Source organism: Mustela lutreola, chromosome 10 (assembly GCF_030435805.1).
Source record: "Mustela lutreola isolate mMusLut2 chromosome 10, mMusLut2.pri, whole genome shotgun sequence".
NCBI classification, from domain to species: Eukaryota; Metazoa; Chordata; class Mammalia; order Carnivora; family Mustelidae; genus Mustela; species Mustela lutreola.
In genome coordinates, this window is record NC_081299.1 from 75,822,569 (window position 1) to 75,836,678 (window position 14,110).

The 14,110-nt window shown below is 42.6% G+C and overlaps 1 protein-coding gene across 2 annotated transcripts in view; it reads left to right on the forward strand.

The window, feature by feature from the left end:
* Positions 1-484: 484 nt before the first annotated feature.
* LRRC8B (leucine rich repeat containing 8 VRAC subunit B) overlaps positions 485-14,110 on the forward strand; it is a 65,508-nt gene continuing 51,882 nt past the window's right edge. For both annotated transcript variants that reach the window (XM_059135775.1, XM_059135774.1), the window contains exon 1: positions 485-668. The gene's annotated coding sequence lies outside the window, so the exon portion shown is untranslated. The remainder of the gene's footprint in view (positions 669-14,110) is intronic.

The following is a 14,110-nucleotide window of genomic DNA, read 5'->3' on the forward strand; positions in this document are numbered from 1 at the left end:
GGGGAGGGGGGACGCAAAAATACAGTACTTCCAGAGTCTCTTGCCCGGTGCGCTGGCGGACGGCCCTAAGCCCCCGGCCCTCCCTTCTCTTGAATCCAGCCCCCGCGCTCTCCAGGCCCCCGCGAGTCGTGGAGCTGCGCACCGCTGCCCGCCGACCCCCGGCTGTGGCGAGCGGGCCGGGGCGGCCACATGGCGCGCTCCGGGTGACGGCAGCTGCGCTTTGTTTCCAACGGCGAGGGGTGAGTCACCGGCCCCCGCGCGCCCGAAGCTGGGCACACAGTCCGGCCCGGGCGGCTACGAATTTCACAGCACGGGCAGCTACCGAAGCAGCCGCAGCCTCTTCCTCCTCTTCGTCCTCCGCCTCGGCCACGGCCGCAGTCGCCCCGCGGCCGCCGCCTCCGCCTCCCGCCTCCGCCCAGTCCCCTCCTCCTCCACACGCGAACTTAGTCAGCGGTTCGCGCCGCCGCGCCGCGATTGGCCGCCGGAACGCGCCGCGTCACAATGGAGCCGGTCGGAGGCGGCGAGCCCGGCAGCGCTGGGGCTTCCCGCTGAGCCCGCAGCAGCCGTCAGCCGAGAAAGTGCCGGCGCACAGCCGCCGCCGGCGCGCCCCGAGCGGCGCGGGGCGCACGCGGCGGGGAGCGCGGGCGCCCGGGGCCGGGGTCCCGCAGGTAGGTCGGAGCGGGGCGCCCCCAGCTCCCGGAGGAGGAGCCGCGCGGACCTCGCGGGTGGAGACGGAGGACGGGGTGAGGGGACGCAGCAGGTGGGGTTGGCCGAGCAGGTGCGGTTACCTGCCCGCGCCACACCTGCGAGCCGGGCCTGCAGGCAGGTGCCGCGGCCGCGGATGAGTGGCAGCTTCTCTGCCGTCTTGTCTCCAGGAGAGAGGGAGCGAAGCCCCAGAGAGGACCTCTCCTACGTGCTGGGGTCGTTCGGGGCAAGGAGACCGGGCGGCCGCGACAAGGCGGTCCCCGCTCCGCCGCAGGAGGCTCCGCGCTGCACCTGAGTGTGAGCCCTCGGCGGTGCGGGAGCAGGGTTCTGGTTTCCCAGGCTAGAGTGAGCAGACCTCTCCTGAGGGCGTCCGCCTTTGGTCGCTCTCCTTTGGCCCCTGCCCTTGCGCTGTTCTTTGACCAACTCCTTAGGTACTCCTTGTTCACCTGCAGTTTGATGGTGTTGGTGTTCGTTTGCTTGGGCGTGGGGGGTGGGGGGGGCAACCATACCCACGTAGAGAAGCCCAAGAGTTTCCTTCTAGGTTACAGAGGAGCAGGTGCTGAGAGGTCAGAAGGCAGGAGGCTCGGTTGTTGGCTCATTACTCTGTGTCCCAACTGACTTCCCAAAGTCCATAGGTTGCCTTTAGTCAGATGACATTTGTGGAAGACTTTTCTTTGTAGTCAAAAAGGCGCTCTGCAACCCCCTTTCCCTTCCTGAGAAAAGGACGAACCTAAATTTAAAAACAAAAACCTATGCCTGGACTTTCTTTAATACATTTGCCTTGCCTAAAAACTGTTTTTAAAACTCCGAAAAAGATAGCAGTATGAAAATTTTAAATTGCAAATATGTAGCCAATTTGAAATAGTCAATTTGTTCCTTGCTTTCTAGAAGAAAATGAAATGGCATGTGTTTTTGTCAGACTGTTCTGTCTCTTAAACCTAAGTGTAGAGTTGACAGGTGCACAGAAGTCAAATGTAGTATAATTATTTAACGATTCCAATGTCGTTAATGTGTTCAGAATGCACCTCCTGAGAACCCAAAGTACTCCTTTGAGTTGTGGGTGCCAAGGTGACTTTCTTTTGCCCCTGACTTTTCTAGTCCGAAGCTCCACTCTTGAAGAGAATATAAAATGACAGCTAATCCCCCAAGTAATTGGGCATGTGTGCTTTAAGAATATAAGCCTTAACGTGTCTGCTATTACTTTCAGTTCAGGTAAAGAAGGAGTCAAGCTTGTCACTGGTTGTATAGTTGAGTCATAGCACTTTTTCTTACACCTACTACCCCCTAAAACGTTTTTATGGTAGAAAAAAAAAATTCTACATGTATAAATAAATTTACTGTTCTTCAAAGCTTATTCTGTTTTTTCTTCAACATGTCCATCCTGACATGTATATTTTCAGATTTGGAGTGATTTCATTTGACTGCCTGTCCAGATTTGCTTTTCTAAGACCATTCCCCATTGCTGCTTCATTCTTCATAATCCTCAGAATGAAAGCACCAACAATTGATTAAAATGAAAAGTGCCCTAATCAATACAACTTGAAGAAGATACCAGATAGACTTCATTTTTTTTTTTTTAGAGCAATTTTAGGTTCATAGCAAAATTGAAAGTAAAATACAGAGGTTTTTCTTAAAGCTCCCTTGCCCTCCCCACCCCTGTATAGCCTGCCCCATTATCGACAACCCCTGCCAGAGTGGTACGTTCGTTATAATCAGTGAGCTTCCACTGACGCATTGTTATCACCCAAAGTCCATAGTTTACATTAGGGTTCACTCTTGGTGGTATTCAAATATACAGTAACATGTATCCACCACTGTAATAATAGACTATGATACTATATCACAGTATCACTGCTCTAAAAATCCCTGTGCCCCACCTTTTCATTCCTCCCTCTCCCACTAATGACAACTGATCCTTTTATGGTCTCCATAGTTATGACTTTTCCAGACTATCACAGTTGGAATCATACAATCTGTAGCCTTTTCACGTTGGCTTCGTACACTTAGTATTATGCATTTAAGTTGTCTCCTGGTCATTTTATGGCTTTGTAGCTCACTTCTTTTTAGCACTGAATAACATTCCATTATCACTCCAAGTATTTTAAGACTATGGGTATTTTCTTTCAGTGGCCTGAAATTTGTGATGTTTTTATTGTTTTCTTGAGGCTGAAACAGGCAAATATTTTAATATTTTAAAGATTCTTGCTTTAGCCAATTTATTTGTAAACAACTGAAAAAAAAATCTCAAATCCTTCTTAATGGTATCTGCATATTTTTATGTGCTTTTCTAGTTTTTTCTTTTACTGCCCATGCAAAAAAATAGCTTATTTAATTCTCAGTTTACTTTTGGTATCTCTCAAGTTGAATTTTCAAGTTTTACTTTTGTTTCTCCTTTCCTTCCCTCTTCTAGCATACACTGATAATATCAAATGAATGTATGCTAAAGCTGTCGTGTTACTCCAGACTTGGTGGAATGATTTGCTTTGCCTTCCACGTAGCATGTCCTTCCCTGTTCCCAGAATACTGGATGTTCCACAAACAGTTCAGACCTGTGGCCACTCAAAAAAAACCTGGAAGGTCCAGTTATAGCACAGAATTTTTTTTTAACCAGTTGTAAAATTCATTCTCATCTCTGTTGTGTATGTTTTCATTTTCCCGTCTTTTGTTTTATTGTTATCACCTGCTTTCATTTTATTTCCCATCTATATTTTCTACACTTCCTACATACCTTTATTGTGAGTTAGTTTTTTCCTGATGTTTAAGTTGTGTCTTTGCCAGACATAAATTATTTTTCCTCTTCTGAATCATGAAGATTGATTTCAAACAAAATGAGGCCTAACTCCAGTCACTGAATCTCTCTGCTAAGTTCTTATCACTGCTGTTCATTTAGAAATTGAGCAAAGGGTAATAATAAACTCCCTGTTCTGTGACTTCCTCTCATTTAGGATTCTACTCAATTGCGACAATTTAAATTCACTTCTTCAATGCTGTTGTGAACCTGTGTAAAGGAAATGAATAAAAATGAGTTGTCAGAGCTTCGTTCTTGACCTTTCCTTTTGCCTTTTGACCTTTATGCTGTCTTTGATACGGGTCACATGATTCTGCTTGTCACTTTGCAGACTGTGAGCTTCATCTCCTGCTTCTTCAATTTCAGAGTTCCTTGTAATTCTTCTTGTCTGTCTCTTCCTGTGGCCATTTCCAGGGCTCCATTCTCCAGTGCTTAGCTCCTCAGCCAGCAGCATCTTTCTCAGAAACTACCAGCTATGTTGCTTCTATTTCTCTTCTATTTCCAGTTCTGTGCAGGTGACAGAGCTCTCCTCCTGCCCAGCTCTGATGGAAACTGAATTCTTTATTGTTGAGTAGCATATTCCTTTTGATCTCTTCTCAGGTGTGCAGATTTGAGAGCCTATTTGAACCTTCTTTTCTTCTGTCAAATTCCTTTTCAGCCTTTTTACACTGCCCCTTTTCCCCCAGTCTATCACAAATTATAAACAAGGGTTCTTTAGCTTCTACCTAAGAGTGTGGACTTTGCCGAAGGGCCTGATGAACCAGTTGCTGGATTAATTAAGATTAGCTGCCAGTCACACACCGCAAAAACAGTGGTTTAGACAAAGTGATGTTTGTTTCTCTTTCACACTAAAAAAGAAAGTTTATAAAGAGACCATCCAGGGCTGGTATAATGGTTTTACAGTCTTCTGAGACCTAGACTGGTTCCACCTTAAAGATCTGCCACACATCAGAAGAGACTCAACCTCACAGTCCTCAATGGGGCTCAGCCATCACGCGTGGGTTCCAAGTAGTAGAAAAGCGGAGAGAAGGAAGGTAGGGGGAAAGGGAGAAAGGCAAGAGACCATGGTCTCTTACGGAAATTTCCCAGAGGGCGTCATACTCTCCGTGCTCCATCTCATCGACCAGAACTTAGCCGTGTGACCTCACCTAGCTAGAATAGAGACTGGAGACTATTGTCCTTATTCCCAACAACCTTGTGCCCCACTGAAATGTTGAAGGTTCACATCCTTAGGAAGGAGGGAAGGAACACTGTGGTAGCCAAAATCCACAGTTATTCTACACCCCTGTTTTCTTGACTCTTATTACCCATTTTACAAGATTCTTAGGATTGAAGGAAATAGTAACATTAAAGCATCTAATACAGTATCTGGCATAAAACAAGCTTTCAGTAGATGACAGTTCATGTTTCTCCTTATTCCTTTGTCATAAATTGTCTGGTTTCCCTGCTACCACATCATTGGCCTCCAGATCCTTTTTTTTTTTTCTTTTTAATACTTCAATATTTGCCCCAGTTGGTAGTATCAGACTTACATAGTCTTGTATCTTTCCACAGGAGGATGCAATGCTTTATTTCTAAATGTCAGCATTTACTTCCTAGTTTAATGTGTGGCTTAGATTAAAAACCTAGCTCTTGTAATTGAACAGACCTGCATGTGAATCCTGGTTCTGCTGCTTACTCAGTATGCACCCCTCCCCTCTTGTACCCTCCATTTCCTCATCTGCAAACTGGGGGCAAGAATCAGACAGGAGGATAAAAGTAGAGTGCCTACTAAACTGCCCGATGAAGTAAATGGTAACTTTGTTTAAAATTGGGAGCTAATCTGAGTGAATCTTTCCAAGAATTATTCTTATCCCTTTAAACAAAAGGTTTTAAAATTGTTCATCTTCATACATATCTAAATAAGCATTGTTAAATTATTACACTTTTTGAGAGTCGTCTCCCAAACCAGTTTAAACCCAACTAGCAGTAGAGTCTTTCACTGTATTTTTTTGATTAAAAGCAGAACAGTTTAGCCTTAACCTCCTTCAACCTTGATTTGAATGATTTTTGGCTGATCTGCTCTCAGAAGGTGAAACATTTCCACCAGTGAGTGTATGTCATAGTATTCTTTAAGCATCTATTTAGTAACAACTACTGACACTGTGCCAGGTTCTGGGGACAGAAGAAAAACAAAAATGTACATGGTCCCTGCCTCATGGAGGTTGCGGGTTACTGGGGGAGACAGGTGAATTAACTGCTGCAATTAAATGAAAAATCGCCACTAAAAAATTTGTTCAGAAGGAGAGGGGTGCCTAGGTGATTCAGTCAGTTAAGGCTCTGCTTTCAGCTCAGGTCATGATCCCAGGATCCTGGGATCACGCCCCGCATTGGGCTCCCTGCTCTGAAGGGTGTCTGCTTCTCCCTCTCCCACCACTTCCTTTCCCCCTCTACTCAAACTCTCTCTCTCAAATAAATAAAATCTTAAAAAAAAAAAAAAAGAAGAAGAAGAAGAAGAAGAAGTAGTAGTAGTACAGGTGGTATAGAAGCACAAGTAAATGTCCTATAGTCCCAGGTTGAATGGTGACTTTAGGAAGAAAAAATTGTGCAGTGAGCTGAAGTAGATGGTATGGGAGTGGAGCTTGAAATGAGCTCAGACATGAAATGAGCCTGCCCCTTGGCATGGATTGTAATGTGTCCCAGGTTTCCAACACCATTCCAAAAAGGGTGTTTCATAATGCTTGCAGCCGTCTTTAAAGTAAGTGCATATAATCTATAACTTCTCAGTGTGATACTCTGAAAGGAGCTACATAATTCGGAAATAACTTAATTCTTTTATAATTTATTCATGCCACATTGGCAGACTTTAAGTACAGATACTTTTTTTGATACACCAAGCAGATGCGTCTGAGCAAGTTCAAGCTATAGAGTAGGCTCTTTCCAGAGAGGGTCATAGGGTTGATCGGCATCACCCTTGGCAAGTGGAATTTAAAGCCATTTGGCCAAATGAGGGCCATATGAAAGACTGCTGGCACAAGACCAGGTAGCCCATAAAGCAGCAGTGGAAAAGGACTACAGGATGGAAGGCACGGCCAGTGCAGAGAGCTGGCTGAGCTGCTGCGCCCGGGTGTCCTATGTGAGTGCCAGGAGGCAACCCCAACAACCCCTCCAAGGCTCTCAGGTGTACATAGGCAAGAACCCTGCTCGGCACATTGGCAGTGGAGTACCATTTTTCCTTGCCCGCCAGCTGAGCTACTGGGGGATCCTTTGGAGCAAATGTTGCCTTTCTGATCCCATTGAGAACCTTGGAGGGTGGGCGAGGAGGCTCTGCTTCCATGTAGTGTGCCAGGGTTTGACCAAGCCTTGGGGCAGAGCCCCCTGCCATTATACTGCAGATTGGTTCTTGCTCTGAGTGGATAAATATAACATGAATTCTGTTCATTTTAAGATTTTAAAGCTCATCCCTCTAGGCAAGACTAAATGAGTTTGTTTCTGGCCCTATTTCAGTGCCAAAATAGGCAGTCCTCACTGAGTAATGGCTTGTCTTCCAAAAGCATCTGTGAGTCATGACGCAGTTTCTCAGATGCCAGTGTTGTGCATGGAGGTTTGCAGGCTTCCCCAAGAGAGTTTATGCTATGCCACTGCTGCCCTAAGGGGCCACAAGTCTTTCACCTTCACCTTCCCAGGAATACCCTTGGAACCAGGATTGCCTCTCACTCCCCACTGCCCCACTATTTGGAATTCCTCCCTCAGTGGCACACCAACCTTGTTCCCACCTCAGGGACTTCTCAGTTGCTGTTCTCTGTCTGGAAATGCTCTTCCCTTATTAATTTACATAAATGCTGTTTTCTCCTGAATGAAAGGTCATCTCAAATGGGACTTCAGAGATGCTTTCCCTGACCACCTCAGATGAAGTACCCATATCCCCCACACCTGCCCTATCATAGGTCTTTCAGATCTTAGTTTATTGGTTGTTTGCTGATTTGTCTTCTACTCCCCTTGCACCCAACAGAATATAAGTTCTGTTGAACGTATGGGTCTTGTCTCCCTTGTTTACCAACTCTTGAGCTGGCTATGTAGTAACCTTCCCAAACTGTTGCATATGAGATTGGGCAAAAAAATTTACCCTTTTGAGCAGAGATTGCAGATAATACCTGTGCTGCCTGCCTCATAGAACAAATGAGGGACTGGAGTTAGTGTACTGAAGATATTTTGTTTCCCCAAAACTTGATAATTTGTCTTTAGAGCCCATACTTTTGTAAATAGCAATACTACTTACCCAATTACATAAACCATAAAAACCTAGACGCCCTTCTGGGCTTTTCCTTACCTCATTCCCCCCAACCACTCCTTGTACATTTGTAACCAATTTGTCCAGGGACTACGTCCTTCAGGTTTTTCCATCTGCACCCTTCCTCCAGAGTCTTTTCCAGGATAAATGCTAATGGTCTTCCAGCTCATAGTTCAGTTTGTAGTCTTCTGTACCCTCCACCGCCGCCCCCCCAATTTGTTGTCCACACTGCAGGGAAGTAATCATTCTGAAAGGCAAATCTTTTACCATGACTGCCCAGTTCAATAATCCTTTAATGACTTGCTTTGCCACAGGATCAAATCCAAACGCCTCGGTGAACCATATAATCAAATCCTCTTTTGTCTGCTTCCACAACTTTTCAGCTTCACCTCCTGCCACCCCGTCATTTCTAAATCACCAGTGTATGCACCATGGAGAGTGTGCATGGTCACACCCCCCTACCAGCCATCCTAGACTCTTAGCAGTAGAGGAAGAAGGCATGAGGTAGTCAGATGGCTGTACTCCTGGGGTTGTTCCTTCCCTCTCTACCTGGGACGTTGGTATCCTCTGTCAATCACCTGCCCATCTTTCGAGGATCAGTTCAAAGACCATTGCAGACACACTTCCTCTGCCTACCACCCACGAGAGTGCCACAGTCCCTACTCTTGCTGGCTCTGAGTTTGGCACACCTATCGTAATACCTATGCCAGGGAGCACTTCTGTCACCTCCTAGATGCTCTTGTAAGGATTATTTTATTTCTCTCCTGGGTTTCCTGGGCCAGGCATTGTACTTGGAATGTACATGAATAAATGCAAAAGAATTAGGAATGAAACTCTACATACTTATTATGGATTTGTTCTGGTAACATACTTTTGACTGGTATTTGACCAAAACTTGAAAGCTCTCCTTGAAGGTTAGAAATACGAAGGGATATTGCATATATGCTATTAATAGATATCATTTAAATGACCAAAATATTTTGTCAGTGAACGGTGTTTATTGAATATTTACTGTGTTCAGAGTTATGGTTTTGCAGGGGGTGCCTCTGACAGATTCCGCACTTTTCTGAAATAGTCCTGGTTTTGTGTCTCTATTAGAAGTCAAAACTTTAGTCAACACAGGCTCTTGGCTTAGAGGTAGTTTAGAGTAGTATCTCTGATATATTTTTATCTTCTAGTACCCCTTAAAGAATTTGAAAAACTGTGAGGTCTCCCCAATACACTTTAAAAGTTAATATCTAGGAGCACCTGGCTGGTTCAGTTGGTTAAGCGTCTGGCTTTGCTCAGGTCATGATCTCAGGGTCCTGAGATTAGGCCCTGAGACTGGCTTCCCAGACTCAGCAGGGAGTGGCTTGTCTCTCTCTCACTGCCCCTCCCCCTGCCTCTGTGCACTCTCTCGCGCACTCTCTCTCTCTCTTTCAAATAAATAAGTAAAATCTTTAAAACTAAATAAAAATGAATATCTAAAGTTTTTTTATCATGATTTTAAATAGTTCTGGAAGATGACATTTCTGATATTATAAATATTGATTTCTTTAGAAAACACTTTTTGTGATGTACCTCATGGAAACGAAATTAAACACCAAAGTAATTTCATGCCTATTATAACATCCTCTAAAAAACATATGAACAAGCTCTTTGAGAAGTCAGGAATTTTGTATAGTATTTCCCTTATGGAACTCATTTCATCTCTCTTTTCCTATAAAACTTAAGCCCAATGTTATGTTCTTATGTTTAAAAATCTTCCATTGATTACCTTTTCAAACTCTTGTGAGACACACACATTTACATATATCTTTTTTTAAATGTTCTTTTGACAACAAGGCTCTGTTTAATAAAATCTATTTCGGATTAAATTGTGATTTTTACTAGTACACAACTGATCGGAACAACAGGTATATTAGAATTTTGATTAATTGTTTTTAGATATAGGCAAACGTTTGTGAGAAAAATCACCCCTCAGAATTCATGGGGCTTAAAAATCATTTATTTATGCATAAATAGTACTTATTGCTAGAGTAAAATAGCCTTTATTATCAAACCAAGTGTTCCTTTATTTAATGTAGTGTTCAAGAAATCTTGCTATATAAATAAGTATATGGGGATGAAGGCAATGTAACTCTACCATTTTTTTTTAGAGGGGAAGAGGGGCAGAAGAGGAGGAGGAGATCTTAAGGAAGCCCCACACCCAGCACGGAGCTGGATGCAGGGCTTGGTCTCACAACCCCTAAGCCGAATCAAGATCATGACCTAAGCCGAAATAAAAAATTGGATGTTTGACTGACTGAGCCAGGCCCCCGACTCTATTTTTAAATTCCTGAGTTACGTATCAAAAGTTAGCTAGTGTCTGATCCCAAAAATGATTTTCAGTTTTCCTATTCTATTGTATTCTATTCAGTTTTCTATTCTCTGTTGATTAGGTCTTGCTCTAGCATTTGAAGCAAAAAAATGGAAACTTTCCTCTGACTCCAAAAAGATTTGTTTCTCAGTCATGAAAACCACTTACTTTCACTGCATCTATAACCTTTACAGGTATTTCAAAATGGCCCTCTGCTTGGGGCTTGAAGATTTTTACATCCCAAGGTAGAGCACTATAAGCAGACTCCTGAAAAGTGAGGTATATGCCTTCCTTCCAGAAAGGGGGAAAAGATAAATGTGAAAAGAGAAAAGGAGATGGCTAGAAAAAATCAAGATGACATCTGGTGTTTTGAGGCAGATACTTTTAGACATGAATTAATTGATAATCTACAAATAGATTCCACCAGAGTACCCCTCTCTTCAAAAAAAAAAAAAAAGACCCCCAAACCTCATACCCTGTTTGAAGATCAAGTGGTTTGGCAGCTACAGAAACTGTCAGCTGTCAGATCTAAGGGAAAGGGCCTCTAGTAGGCCAATTTAAAGATTTCCTTTTGAGAGGAAAGAGCATTCAATAGGGAAAGAGAATGGAGATATATATATATATATATATATATATATATATATATATATATATATATATCTCCATATATATGATAGAAGCAAATTTGATGCCAAAATGATTTACTATACCCATTGTTAGACAAGGAAACAGAACACTGAAAGAAGAAAGTGAGTGAAGATCACCAGACACGTGACTAAAGGTGAGCTGGGTCAGTAGGTGACTAGTTTCCAATCCTATGGAGGAAAAAAAAAGTGTTTTTCAGAGTTTTATCAAGAATGCTAATTTCTTCCCAGGAGGAGGCTGTGAATTAGAGCATGCAAAAGGATTGGTCCCAGGCTAGATTTGGAACATTTTTTTTTCTTTATAGAGTAATGCATCCTGGAGAGAGAGGAGTTGAGCCTGGCTATCGTCGTGCTGAGTAAGGAGGCTTTACTGGGGTCCTCTGAGTTCCTGGATGCTCTGGCTCTGTAGGAAAAAACTCTGTACAGGTGTCCCCTGCTCTCTTACCTTCCCCCACATCTTAGAGCAAATCTCTCCTGAAGCACTTTATAAGAACCCCTACCACATAACTTATGTTTGTACATCACTTTTAACATACTAGAGCATTTATTCTCCAGATGACTGGCAGTAGGTGGGGCAAATATTATCCTCAGGATATAAACATGGAAATGGAGTTTGTGTGGGGACTTGTGGCTTCTCTAAGCAAACCCAACAAGTTAGTGGCAGCTCTGATAACTGATGAAGCAGTTTTTTCTGCAGTATATTGCCTGGAACCTTTTCCCAGATGTGTTAGTTCATAAAAGGCTCTAAATATTGGAAAACATGCCTTAAATATGAGGTAAAATACATAGGCTTGCAACATGCTTAGTAAAATGCATGGCTGTCAGCAGGCCCCCAGACTTTTAAAAAGAAAAAGAAAAAAATGTATTTGAGTTTTTGTTTTGCCGTTGTTGATTTTATGGCTTTTAAAAAGTTAATTCATTTGGGGTTTTGTTTCTGTTTTTTGGTTTTTTTGTTTGTTTGTTTGGGGGTTTTTTTTGAGCACTTAATATTTGCTAAGTGTCATGCCAGGCACTGGGAATAAATCCAACAGTGAAAAGAGAAAAAAAAAAAAACCTTTTTGCTTGGAACATATATCCTAGCAGGGGGAATATAGATAATAAGCAAATGCAAGATAAAATGTCATGTGCTAAATGATATGAAGAAAAATAAAGTAGTGTAAAGGGCTAGAGAGTGGTTGGTGTGAGATTTGGATAACGTGGTCAGAGACAGGATCCCTGGCGTGGAAACTTGAAAAGACCTGAATATTATGCTCACCTGAGTCTGAGTTCAGTGCATTTGCTTTATTTGATTCAAGTCCTGGTATTTTAGAGCAATGTGGAAGAGACTTACAGAGTGTCTATTGATTTTTAACTTTATGTTATGCATATCCTTGAGGGTCTTTTCCAAATATACATCTACTCATATGCTTAACATTTTAACATGCCTTGAGATCATCTTTAGATACCCTCGAACTCATATGCCTGGTCTACTTCAGTCCTTTCTTTTTTCTAGTAAGAATTAAGACTGAGAAAGGCAAAGTAAAAATTGTCCACAGAGTCACAGCTGGTTGGTGGCTGAGTCAAAGATTCTGACAAAGTTTTCTGTTGCTTTTTCCACTAAAATCTGTACGTTGCTAGAGTGGTTTTTTGTTTTGTTTTGTTGTGGGGGGGGTATTGTTGTTGTTGTTGTTGTTGTTGTTTTGAGAGGCAGAGGGGAAGCGAGAGATGCTGAGGGAGAGGAGAATCTTAAGCAGACCCCATGACCCGTGAGGAGCCCAACATGGGGCTTGATCTCACAACGCTGAGATCATGACCTGAGCCAAAATCAAGGGACGGATGCTTAACCAACTTGAGCCATGAAGCGGCCTTAGTTGCTAGTGTTAAATTTTCTAAAACAATTGTAGTCTATAAAATATCTGTATTTTTTTTTGCAACGTTTTTATTTACACAGAGTAAAACCTATGTAGTAAAAAGCCTGTGTAGTGAAACAAGTAGTTTATGTGGCTCCTTTTCTTATTTCCTGACCAGTAACAATGTAAATAACAACCCAGGTATTCCAGACATCCTAGAAAGGAGGACTCAGGCTGGCAGCAAGGAAGAAAAAAGGAAGAAAAAAAAAAAGATCTTGGAATGGGAAGATTTCTTACAGATGAATCTTTGGCCCATTGTCACTTTAAAGAGCATAAAGGAAAAAGAAAGAGAAAAAAAAGAGCATAAAGGCACTGATAGGAAGACCTCTGCACCTACAGAGAGCAGAGGGGCTGCAGATGGGAATGGCCTTGTCCCAGTTTCAGCTGGGGCAGTGACTCCCTAGGATGAAACAACAGTCACCCCCCAATTACCACCTAGGGATTTCCTGTTGGGACATTTTATACAAAAACTTTGAAAATAAACTTGTCACTTTCAAAAATATAGTCATTGTATTAACTTATCTTCTCAGCCACACTTCCTTAACAGATGTCTCAACTTTTAGTACTACAAAGAAACCAAAAAAATGTTAATAGTAATCATCCATACTGTGAGATGAGTCCCTGATTTTCAAAATTACAGGCTGTTGTAGAAATTTCAATTTGCATACAAGATTTTATATCTGGCTTTAAAACCTCAGAAACCTAGCAAGTCCACTTCCTATAAATATTGATATTTATTGAATTTTTAGGCCGCTCTCTGCTGTGGCCCACTTAAAGACAAAGCCTACTTTTTTCAGTTAGGTTGCCCATTAATGTACTGACAGCTCTGATAGAAGAAACTTTAGCCTTTTTTCTCAATCAGTGAAAGGCCCTTTCCCCCATAGTCTCCATCTCCACCCCCATATTTGGGTATTTCTAGCCTACTTTTCCATCTGTGTGCCTTGTTACTATGGTGATGGGCACCATAGAAATAGAGAACAAAGCAGATGTAATGAGCATCTCCTACATGGTTTACAATGCTAAAAAGGGATCTGGGTTTTTCAGGCATGGCTTGATTTTTATTGGTGGCAGAACTGGACCAGCCCAACTTGGGGGGAATACCTGTGGTTACAAGCTGATTTAAGCTTCACTCTTCCCATTGTTGCACACTTCAGCAGACCCTTCTCTACCCATGAGTCATGAAGGTGAAGGAAGAGAAATGGGAGCCTGCAGAGGGAATGTAGTACAGAAGTTAGGGCCTCAGAGTCAACCCACTGCACAAGCATTTCTGCCAAAGCATATTACATGAGAGGGAATCTTGGACCGGTTTTAAGGTTTACTAGTCATTATTGCTTGATTTTGCATTGTTCGACTGAATCTTCCAATAAAGATTTGCCAGTTTAGGTTTTCTTTTCTTCAAGGTACTTAGACCTTTTTCAAAATTAAATAACTATCTTGATTACTACTAACAGCTTGTAGTGTTAGCTCCCATCCATT